The sequence below is a fragment of the Triticum aestivum genome, chromosome 2A (genome assembly GCF_018294505.1).
Source record: "Triticum aestivum cultivar Chinese Spring chromosome 2A, IWGSC CS RefSeq v2.1, whole genome shotgun sequence".
Classification (NCBI taxonomy): Eukaryota; Viridiplantae; Streptophyta; class Magnoliopsida; order Poales; family Poaceae; genus Triticum; species Triticum aestivum.
The window spans coordinates 340,161,065-340,173,013 of record NC_057797.1 but is presented as its reverse complement, the minus strand read 5'-3'; the positions used below and the strand labels follow the sequence as shown (position 1 = coordinate 340,173,013).

The window sequence follows — 11,949 nt, the reverse complement described above, 5'->3', positions numbered from 1 at the left end:
CAACAAAACCATTTTTAAAACTCAACAACAACAGCATAACAACACCTAAACTGCAGTTCGGTCACAAAGCAAAAAGAAACAATCAATTCCGATAAACGGTTTGAAAGTTATGGCCTTCGGAAGATTTGATTGAAATTCAAGTGAATTCAAATTTGAACAGTGCAAACATGTGCAAAGTTGGTACTGTGATAATGTGCTGATTTTTGTGAGTGCATAGGAAAAAGAATTACCTAATTTGGATATATAGATTAGGAGTTATAGCTAATGGAAGTTTTGGTGAAATCTGAAAATAAATCAAAAAGGAAAACAGAAAACTCCTGGTACTATAGCGAACTCCTGTGTTGTTCCTGTAGCGACGTGCCACGTGGCAGCGGGTGATTGGTTGAAGACCTCCTGTGCGTGTGCGTGCTCACCAAAAACAGAAAAACAGCGGCGGCGGTCGGGCGTCATTGTCGTCGGCTCTCCGGTGGGTCTCCGGCGAGGGTGAAGTGGCGGATGGGTTCAGCGACGAGTGGCGGAGGTGGTGGTGGTGTCGGACGGCGGAGATACGTCCTCTGTAGGCGACAGCGGCGAGGTGAACCTCGGTGCTCCGGTGAAATCGGGCGTTGGCGGCGGCGTCGTTCTGGTGGTGTTCAGGTCACCCCGAGGTGTCAAACGAGCGGCAACTGAGAGGGTGTCCGAGAGGAACAAGCGGAGCGGCCGGGGGTGATCTTATGGCATCGGAAACAGGCGGTGAACGACAGCGACCTCGAGCTCCTCCGGCGAGATCCAATACCAGAGAGGCAGTGCTCTGGCGGCGGGGAAAGAGAGAAAGAGGCGTGCGACAACGGGGAAGATCGGGACAGGGGGTGTGGTGTTTCCCTGGGGTCCTTTGCTCGCGTACGGAGTCCCTGGAGCACACGGAATCAACCAGGGCATGAGAGCGATCCGGGCTCGGCTTCAGCTGCGTGCGGTGCGGTGCCCGGCTTGGGGAAGAGGACAAACATGCGCGAGGCCTGCTAGTCAGTGGCTGGAGGCGAGCGGTGGATCGGGTGCGGGCTCGCGGGGCGGATCGGGCGAGGCTGCGGCGTACCGCTTCGCTGGGGCTGGGAGGTGCGGGGGACTGGGCCGCAGCTACGCTGCGCTGGCTGGCGGCTGGGCTGCGGCTAGCTGGGCCGTGCAGTGCACTATGCGGCGCTGCTTCTTCTTTTTAGACAAAAACTACAGCAGCAAAAATAAATAAAATAACATACACAACATAAAATCTAATTAAAAATACCTAGACACACAGTAAAATCTATACTACTAATATAAACTACAGGAACGCTAGTTCCTCACCTAATGCAATTTTAGAAATTCATTTTGATGCAAAAGGCCACACAAACAGTAAAATAACGCACAATTAAAATATTTAGGATATTACAAAAATTTACCAGAACATATCAAACAAACTGGAAATAATATTCTGCACATTATGAACATTTTAAAACAGGGGAGAAGTTATGTTATCTCCGCTCCAATAAATTGCCTTTGTTGCATAATGATTTGAATATTATGAAAAAGCAAATAATGCAATAAAAATATGATATGCATAAGAATGATCTATTAACATCCTAATTTAGGAAAATTAGGGTGTTACAAACCTACCCCCCTTAATATGAATCTCGCCCTCGAGATTCGGGCTGGCTAGCAAATAGGTGTGGGTGATCCTGCTTGAGATCTTCCTCTCGTTCCCAGCTAGCTTCCTCCTCTGTATGATGATCCCACTGAACCTTGCATAACTTGATTGTCTTGGTGCGAGTAACTCTTTGTGCTGTCTCCAGAATCTTAACAGGCTTCTCCTCATATATCAAATCACTCTCCAACTGAATTGCCTCAAGTGGCACCGTGTCCCTCAATGGAACATCCATCATCTCTGCATGGCACTTCTTTAACTGAGATACATGAAACACATTATGAACTCCTGACAAGGATTCTGGCAACTCCAGCTGATAAGCTACCTCTCCTCTACGCTCCAAGATCTTGTAGGGCCCCACAAAATGTGGTGCTAACTTACCCTTGATTCCAAACCTCTTATTCCACAAAGTGGTTAAACTCTAAGATATGCATCTGCATAACTCTTCTGCCTGGACTGTGCTATCTTCAGCTTGTCACGGATCAACTTGACCTTCTCCTCAGCATCCCTGATCAAGTCTGGTCCAAAGAATTGACGCTCTCCAACCTCATCCCACATCAATGGTGTCCTGCACTTCCTACCATACAATACCTCAAATGGTGCCATCTTCAAACTAGCCTGGTAACTGTTATTATATGAGAACTCTGCATAAGGTAAATTATCATCCCAACTGGACCCATAGTCCAAAGCACAAGCTCTCAACATATCCTCCAAAATCTGATTTAACCTCTCTGTCGGCCCATCTGTCTGTGGATGGAAAGCTGTACTGAACTCCAGCCTAGTGCCCAAGGATTCATGCACCTGACGCCAAAATTTGGATGTGAACTGAGTACCTCTATCAGACACTACCTTCCTTGGAACTCCATGCAGAAAACAATTTTAGACATATAAATTTTTGCTAGCTGAGCACTGGTATAAGTAGTCTTTACCGGGATGAAGTGAGCAACATTAGTTAAACGATCAACAACTACCCAAATAGAATCATAACCTGACCGAGTCCTGGGTAAACCTGTAATGAAGTCCATACCAATCTCATCCCACTTCCAATCAGGTATAGGCAATGGCTGTAACAAACCTACTGGTCTCTGATGTTCTGCTTTAACCCTCTGGCACACATCACATGTTGCAATATATCCAGCAATTTCCCTGTTCAGGCTAGGCCATCAAAATATTTCCCTCAAATCCAAATACATCTTAGTATTACCTGGGTGAATAGAATAAGGTGAATCATGCGCCTCCTGAAGAATCAACTTCCTGATATCTACATCTTGAGGCACACAAATACGCTTCTCAAACCATATGGCTCCATGTTCATCCTCACGGAAACCTTCTGCCTTACCTTTAACCATGTTCTCTTTTATCTCAGCAATCTCCTTATCACCCTTTTGAGCTTCTCTGATCCTGTCAAGCAAAGTAGGCTTTACCTCAAGTGTTGCCAAATATCCCTTAGGAACAATCTCCAACCTGAGATTCCTGAACTATTCACATAACTCGGGTGGCATATTATCAATATTAACTGCTTTAACATGGCTCCTATGACTCAATGCATCAGCAACGACATTAGCCTTACCAGGATGATACTGCACATTCAAATCATAATCCTTAATAAGCTCCAACCATCTCCTCTACCTGAGGTTCAAATCCTTCTGAGTAAAAATATACTTCAAGCTCTTATGATCAGTAAATATATCACAATGATTACCAATAAGATATGGCCTCAAAGTTTTCAATGCATGCACAACTAAGGCTAACTCCAAATCATGTGTAGGATAATTGTGCTCATGATTCTTAAGCTGACGTGAAGCATAAGAAACAACTTTACCTTCCTGCATCAAAACACTCCCAAGTCCTTGACGAGAAGCATCACAATATACCTGGAAGTCCTTATGTATGTCTGGCAAAGTTAAAACTGGTGCCGTAACCAAACGCTGCTTCAATTCCTGAAAGTTGGCTTCACATTCATCAGTCCAAACAAACTTCTTCTCCTTCTTCAATAATTCAGTCATAGGCTTTGCAATTTTGGAAAAGTTCTCAATAAACCTCCTGTAATAACCTGCAAGGACCAAAAAGTTGGGAATCTCTCCAACTGTCGTGGGTGTCTCCGACTCTGTAACTGCAGCAACCTTAGATGGATCAACTGCAACTCCATTACCTGACACAACATGTCCAAGGAATGCTACCTCATCCAGCCAAAACTCACATTTGCTGAACTTGGCATACAGTTGATGTTCCCTTAGTTTCTCCATTACCAAACGCAGATGCACCTCATCTCTTGCTTATTCTTGGAGAACACCAATATATCATCAATGAAAACAACCACAAATTTATCCAAGAACTCCATAAACACCTTGTTCATCATATTCATGAAGTATGCAGGGGCATTAGTCAATCCAAATGACATAACAGTATATTCATACAACCCATACCTCGTAGTAAAAGCAGTCTTTGGAATATCTTGCTCACGAATCTTTAATTGATGATAACCAGAACGAAGGTCAATATTAGAAAATACAGTAGCTCCCTCCAACTGGTCAAATAGATCATTTATCATAGGCAAAGGATACTTATTCTTAATGGTTACCTCATTCAGAGAATGATAATCAACACACATCCTCAAGGTCCCATCCTTCTTCTCCACAAACAAAACTGGAGCTCCCCAAGTTGATGAACTTGGGCGAATAAATCCTTGTGCCCGCAATTCTCTTATCTGCTACTTCAATTCTTCCAACTCTTGAGGAGGCATTCTATACGGTCTCTTTGCAATAGGTCCAGTGTCCGATATTAAATCAATAAGAAACTCAATATCTCTATCTGGTGGCATACCTGGCAACTCCTCTGGAAACACATCTGGATAATCCCTCACAACTGGCACCTCCTCCAAGCTACCCCCCTTAAGAGAGTTCACCTGCACCTGATTACGCTTATACTTACACACATATTTGATCCTCTTCCCTCCTGGTGCACTGAGAGTGATAGATCGACTGGCACAATCAATACGACCTTTATATAACTGCAACCAATCCATACCCAAAATAATATCCAGACCTTGTGACTTCAATATAATCAAATCCGTAGGAAAATCATGCTTTCCAACAGACAAAATCAACTGATGACAACCAACACCTGCTATCAGCTCAGCTCCTGGGGAACTCACTCTAATAGGAATACTAAGTGTTTTGATTGGCAATCCATGTTTATCAACAAATACCCTCGAAATAAATGAATGTGATGCACCAGTATCAAAAAGAACAATTGCAGGTACTAAATTAATCAAGAACTTACCAATCACTGCATCAGGTTCATTATAGACCTCGTCAAAATTAACATGGTTGACATGACCCTTTTGAAAAGGGTTTGGCTTGTTGGATCCTGAGTTCTTCGCCCCCGGGCAATCTGTGGCATAGTGCCCCATAACCTTACACCTGAAGCACTGCACCTGACTCAAATCCCTTAGCGCACGTGTAACCTGGTGGTTCTGGTTATTGTTCCCTCCATTGCCATTACCATTACCATTACCTCTGCCATTGCCATTGTTACTCTGGTGCCCATTATGATGATGGTGGCCATTATGGTTGTGGCCATTCCCTCCATGATGATTATGATCATTACCTCCATGATGATTATGTCCATTACCTCCATGATGATTATGTCCATTACCTCCATTACCATGATATTAAGTGCGTGGTTTCTGCTGTGGTCCTGAATTATACCTATTATTGTTGTTGTACTTCCTCTTGCGATTCTCTATGGCATGTTGCTTTCCCTCCAACACAATGGCCTTATCAATTAGGTCCTGATATTTTCTAAAAGTGGCCACTGTCAATTGAAGGCTCAAGTCATCATTTAGGCCCTCCAAAAATTTCTCCTACCTAGCTGCATTAGTGTTAACATCATTAGGAGCATAGCATGCAAGATTATTAAATTCCTCCACATAAGCATTAACAATGTGACCTCCCTAGCGCAAACTGCGAAACTCCTTCTTTTTTAGACTCATAGCACCAGCAAACACATGTGCAGCACGAAAAGCATCCTGAAACTGAGGCCATGTGATGGTAGCAATGGGATAAGTGACCAAGTAATTGTCCCACCAAGCTGCAGCAGGACCCTCCAACAAATGTGAGGCAAACCTCACCTTCTCTGCATCAGTGCATCCAACCGTCTCCAGGTTCCTATTGACTGCACGGAGCCAGTCATCAGCCACAATAGGTTCAGGGGAACTGGAGAACCTCTGAGGATTCAACCTCAAGAACCTGGTAAGCATATCCATAGGTGGCGGTGGCGGCGGATTGTTGTTGTTATTGTTGTTGTTCTGGTTCTGAGTAAGCAACTGGATCAACTGGGCCTGTCCCTCAATAACCTGTTGTATGTATGGTGGTACTCCATTGCCATTGTTGTCTCCTCCTGCAGTATTGCGTCTAGTATCACGCCTCGGCGGCATATGGTGGGCAAGCATAGATGAGTTATAGATATAATAGGGCCAAGGCTATGTATATATAAATATATTCTACCCATATGCATAATATGATCAAGCCAACAAAACACAACAATGAATAACACCAACAAACAAACAACAAACAATATGGTAATATTATATATATATATAGTCGAATAATTTCGACACTAAGCAATTTAACAAACAACTACCAATCAAGCAAACAATCTAGTATCTTCATACCATGAAAGTGGGCATAATCAGATACGCTAACACGATAACGTTGCAATATAAAAAAAACATGAATGGTGGTCTCAACACTAGCTCCTACTTAACTGTTCAAGATACTTGAGGGGGTTAACTAATAAATAGCAAAAAGTCTAGCTAGTTTATAAAATAACTTTCACTCCTATGGCTTTTCTAATCCATTTTCTAGGGTCACGTCCTACAGTCAACACACTGCTCTGATGCCATCTGTAACGACCAAACCTTGAAGGATTTGAGTCTCTGTGCTTACCGTGCTAGTCCTTGGATCGAACTCGCTAGCACACACAGTATAGATGAATACCAGAATAGCAAGTGCATCATTTATTACAACGTATGATCTAGAATGTATAAAATAAAACAATCTGCATAGCGCTTGGCTAGCTTTATTCAATCAAACAACGGAAAGTAGCAGAAAATAACGATGAGTCCCATCATAGCCCACTGGCGATGTTGAGTGCAGACTCGCGACCCTAACGGTACCTTACTCTTCGTCTGAATATCCTGCAACATGAGACGTTGCAGCCATATAGGTCAATACTTGGAATGCATTGGCAAGTTACACAGGAGTAATAATAAAGTAGACCTACATGTATATGCATTGTATATCAAAAGGAAGGCTTGAGGGTTTGTTTTTGCAGAAAGTTGATTTTGTCCTCATAACTACCTAATAGTCAAATTTTATTTAGTTCTTTTATTACTACAATTAAATGCACAAGGTTGAGTTGGCAAAATCAACTCCAACCTAAGCTTTTATTAAGTTGCCCACAAATATTATGAAGTGTCACATTTGTCAAGATCATCCAACAACTGTAATGGCATAGTGGCTCAAATTTACACATAACCGGGGGCACGGCTAATCATGATTAGTTTTATTACTCTGCAGAGTTTAGTACGCTTTACCCACTGGACCCAACCCGAAGATTCAGACGAAGTCTTTCAGAAGCAGTCCCCTAGTCCCAACAGGAGGCCCATCCCAACTATTATACCTACATCTGCTGGCACATCCGGGTAAGGGTCCCACAACTGATTAACTAAGCCAGAGCCCATTTAGCAAGTGGTCGCACATGGAAGCTACTAGTCACTAAGTCTGTCTGATCTTTTTGAGCCTGGGCAGCCATCCACTTACATTCAGAGGGTATAAACCATGATGTTCTTGAAACCACCCTAGCAATACCACTTCCGCCCAAAGGTGAATTAAATCCTGAGTTACTACTCAAATTATTATATATATAATCCTCACATAAGCTGAATGAATACATGAACCACCCCGTCTACAAAGCATAACAACCTACAACTACCACGATTTACAAAGACGGGAAGATAGCTCAACAGCATAGCAAAATAATATAGTAATCCTATACATGCATATATTCAAGGTGTTATATAAATACATGCATAGAAAACAATAGGTAAAGGATGATCAACATGTAACTTGCCTTGGTTCTGGTTCAGAAAGTCACACTCCTGACAATAGCTCGCGTCGCACTCCGGACAATCTACACGTTTCACACAATTCAACAAATCAATCACCGGAACATGAATAGAACCAAAACAAAACCAACAGCAACAAAACCATTTTTAAAACTCAACAACAGCAGCATAACAGCACCTAAATTGCACTACGGTCACAAAGCAAAAAGAAACAATCAATTCCGATAAACGGTTTGAAAGTTACGGCCTCCGGAAGATTTGATTCAAATTCAAATGAATTCAAATTTGAATAGTGCAAACATGTGCAAAGTTGGTACTGTGATAATGTGCTGATTTTTGTGAGTGCATAGGAAAAAGAATACCTAATTTGGATATACAGATTAGGAGTTATAGCTAATGGAAGTTTTGGTGAAATCTGAAAATAAAACAAAAAGGAAAACAGAAAACTCCTGGTACTGTAGAGAACTCCTGTGTTGTTCCTGTAGCGAAGTGCCACGTGGCAGCGGGTGATTGGTTGAAGACCTCCTGTGCGTGTGTGTGCTCACCAGAAACGGAAAAACGGTGGCGGCGGTCGGTCGTCGTCGGCGGCGGCTCTCTGGTGGGTCTCCGGCGAGGGTGAAGTGGCGGATGGGTTCAACGACAAGTGGCGGAGGTGGTGGTGGTGTCGGACGGTGGCGATACGCCCTCTGTAGGCGACGGTGGCGAGGTGAACCTCGGTGCTCCGGTGAAATCGAGCATTGGCGGCGGCGTCGTTCTGGTGGTCTACAGGTCACCCCGAGGTGTCAAACGAGCGGCAACAGAGAGGGGGTCCGAGAGGAACAAGCGGAGCGGCCGGGGGTGATCTTACGGCATCAGAAACAGGCGGTGAACGACGGCGACCTCGAGCTCCTCCGGCGAGATCCAATACCAGAGAGGCAGTGCTCTAGCGGTGGGGAAAGAGAGAAAGAGGCGTGCGACAACGGGGAAGATCGGGACAGGGGGTGCGGGGTTTCCCTGGGGTCCTTTGCTCGCGTACGGAGTCCCTGGAGCACACGGAATCAACCAGGGCACAAGAGCGATCCGGGCTCGGCTTCAGCTGCGTGCGGTGCGGTGCTCGGCTCAGGGAAGAGGACGAACAGGCGCGGGGCCCGCTAGTCAGTGGCTGGAGGCGAGGGGTGGATTGGGTGCGGGCTCGCGGGGCGAATCGGGCGAGGCTGCGGCGAACCGCTTTGCTGGGGCTGGGAGGCGCGGGGGACTGGGCCGCAGCTGCGCTGCGCTGGCTGGCGGCTGGGCTGCGGCTAGCTAGGCCGCAAAGTGCGCTATGCGGCACTGCTTCTTTTTTTTAGACAAAAACTATAGCAGCAAAAATAAATAAAATAACATACACAACATAAAATCTAAATAAAAATACCTAGACACACAGTAAAATCTATACTGCTAATATAAACTACAGGAACGCTAGTTCCTCACCTAATGCAATTTTAGAAATTCATTTTGATGCAAAAGGCCACACAAACAGTAAAATAACACACAATTAAAATATTTAGGAGATTACAAAAAATTTACGAGAACATATCAAACGAACTGGAAATAATATTATGCACATTATGAACATTTTAAAACAGGGGAGAAGTCATGTTATCTCCGCTCCAATAAATTGCCTTTGTTGCATAATGATTTGAATATTCTGAAAAAGCAAATAATGCAATAAAAATATGATATGTATAAGAATGATCTATTAACATCCTAATTTAGAAAAATTGGGATGTTAAAACCCATAACTTGATTTTATTTATACAATACTTTCGTTGAGTAGAGTAGAGGGAGTGCCTCGTCAACACGTGCATGAACGTTGTTTCACTTAGTGGTGGGTCCCAGGTCTGCGATCTCAATCTCTCTTCTCTCCATCGTCTAACCTTTGCACGGGCACACACGAAGAGCGGCGCTAGCTTTCCGTGGTGTTATTACAACTAAAAAAAAGCTTGGAAAATAGAAGAATCGCCTAGAACAAGAGACATTGTGGCTGGTCAAGACGGAGCTAACCACATCTATCCTCCGTGCCACGTTTGCATGATGAAGCTGTGTAGCTAGTGGGGTGTTTTCGACCGACTGGCTGGGTCCCGAGGTCGAACCATAGGTACTACGTCTGATACAGTATATTTTTACACGCACATTTTTCCTCCGTGCCGAGACGTGGCACACCCTACCACGCGGTTTCGGGGTCCTCCCGGGTGGTGCACGCATATATTCTTCCTGACGTGGGACGCCCTACCACGCGTATTCTGGGTCCTCCTCGGTCGTAGCACCGAAGCAAGTAAATGAGTCGTCAAATCACGAAAGACCACCTTTCCCGCCGAGTACATCAGTGAAGCACGGTGGCTAGCTAGTTGGGCTAGTTCGACCGATTAGCTAGGCCGCCGCCACATTTTTTTTACCCCTTTTTTATCTACTTGCCGGCAGGTAAATATAAATATCCACCGCGGCGTTGCTCTGGTGTTTGGGTGCGGCAGGATTTTTATTTTTTTGATTGACGGGAGCAGGCACGGCAGGATTTTTAATTTTTTGATTGACGGGAGCAGGCGCGGCAGCAATTAGTCACGATGACTCCGCCTGTAAAAACCCACCGCTCCCTGATGTGAGAAGTCGTCGACTGGTGTTTTACCGTGGTGAAAACCAAAAGATTCCCTGCTCCCTCCGCCTTCCCGTAGATTGCATTGCCTTTCTGCCGTTTCGCCCCCTTTGCTTCGTCTCCCCATTGCTTCTACCTGGTGCCATGGTGGCGCAGCAGATCACGGAGTCCGAGGTGAGGCTCCTGACACAGGAGCTCCATGCCAAGGATGCGGAGCTCAGGGCAAGGACGTGGAGCTCCGTGAGCTCAAGGAGGAGAGGAGTGCCATGCTCCTCCGTTATGTGCGGGAGTTCACAGAGCTTCAAAAGCGGCAGGCGTCCACTACAAAGATGCTTGAGGCGTCGGCGGCGTTGCTACAGAAAGCGGGAGATACGATAGGCCGTCAGGGGAGCCGGCTAGAGCGCGAGCGGGCCGATCGTGACGAGGTCCAGGATCGCCTCAGCCACTTGGTGAACCAAGTTGCCACACACGTGTTGCGGCTGCGCGATGCCTACCGTCGTGCCAGCGCAACGATGTCGGCCATCGGGCTAAACCCGTTCGACCACCCGGTCGACTTCAACAAGCTGCGGCTTCCTAACCTGGTCTCCTTCTTCACCTATATCTCCGAGGAGCTGAGCCGTCTCTGCGTGATGGTGGGGGCTGAGCTGGACAAGGAGGGGTTGCGGGCTGCTGTCGCCGTTGCCGGGCGAATCCTTTCAAGGCTCCGTCACCGGAATCCATTCGTGCCATTGGACGCCGTCTTTGACGAGCTGGCTCCTGTCGACCGGGAGCGGGCTCTGCGGGCGGTTGCACCCTGCATCACCAACGTCGTGTGCCTCGAGAAGGAGAGGGACTTCGGTGGTGTTTAGGCGCCCTCTGCATGGGCATGTCCATGTCTCGGCGCAACATGACCGTTGGATCAAACTCAGACGGTGCAGATCAGTCACTGTAGCACAAAGCGTGTGGGTGTGTTTGGTTACATTCTCATCTCAATATAGTTGTTTCCTCTTTGTGTATTTGTTACATATAGGAGTAGTTGACATGCACACAACATCATTTGTTATCATCATATCTTACTACACTAGCAACAAGATTGTGTAGTACTGACGTATGAACCACTGCACATGCCTAGTAGTAGGAGCACTGTGTATATTCAAGTGGCTGCCGTGTTTCGCACTCCTTCGTCGTAAGAGTGGAAACGCTTGCTGTAATGATTTTTTCTTTTGAAAAACAGTGGACACGCTCTACCATGCGGATCCTCCTCTAGCCATGCACTAAATTACTCACTTTCGCCGATGTGTGGGACAGCCAACATCGAGGTCCACCAGCCATGCACTAAATTACTCCATAGTAGAGTGACGGTAGACTACCCCGATCGAAGCACCGCAGTAATGCCCAATGAGCCATCAAATCACAAAACCCCCTCCTTTCCAACAATAAGTTGGACGGACGAAGCAACCATCATTTCACTCTTCTCTCTCATCTTCCTCTCTACCCAACCCTCTCTTCTGCCTCATCTTGTTCCTCATTTCTTCAAGAAAACCCCGACCTGCTTCTGCCATTGTTCTTCTCTCCTAA

At 45.6% G+C, this 11,949-nt stretch overlaps 1 long non-coding RNA gene across 1 annotated transcript; it reads right to left on the bottom strand.

The window, feature by feature from the left end:
• Window positions 1-7,789: 7,789 nt before the first annotated feature.
• On the bottom strand, window positions 7,790-8,875 carry LOC123185260 (uncharacterized). Its single transcript, XR_006493273.1, has 3 exons — window positions 8,632-8,875; window positions 8,330-8,546; window positions 7,790-7,849 (listed from the first exon to the last, which is right to left on the bottom strand). It is a non-coding gene; the product is annotated as an uncharacterized lncRNA (long non-coding RNA).
• Between the last annotated feature and the right edge of the window lie 3,074 nt (window positions 8,876-11,949).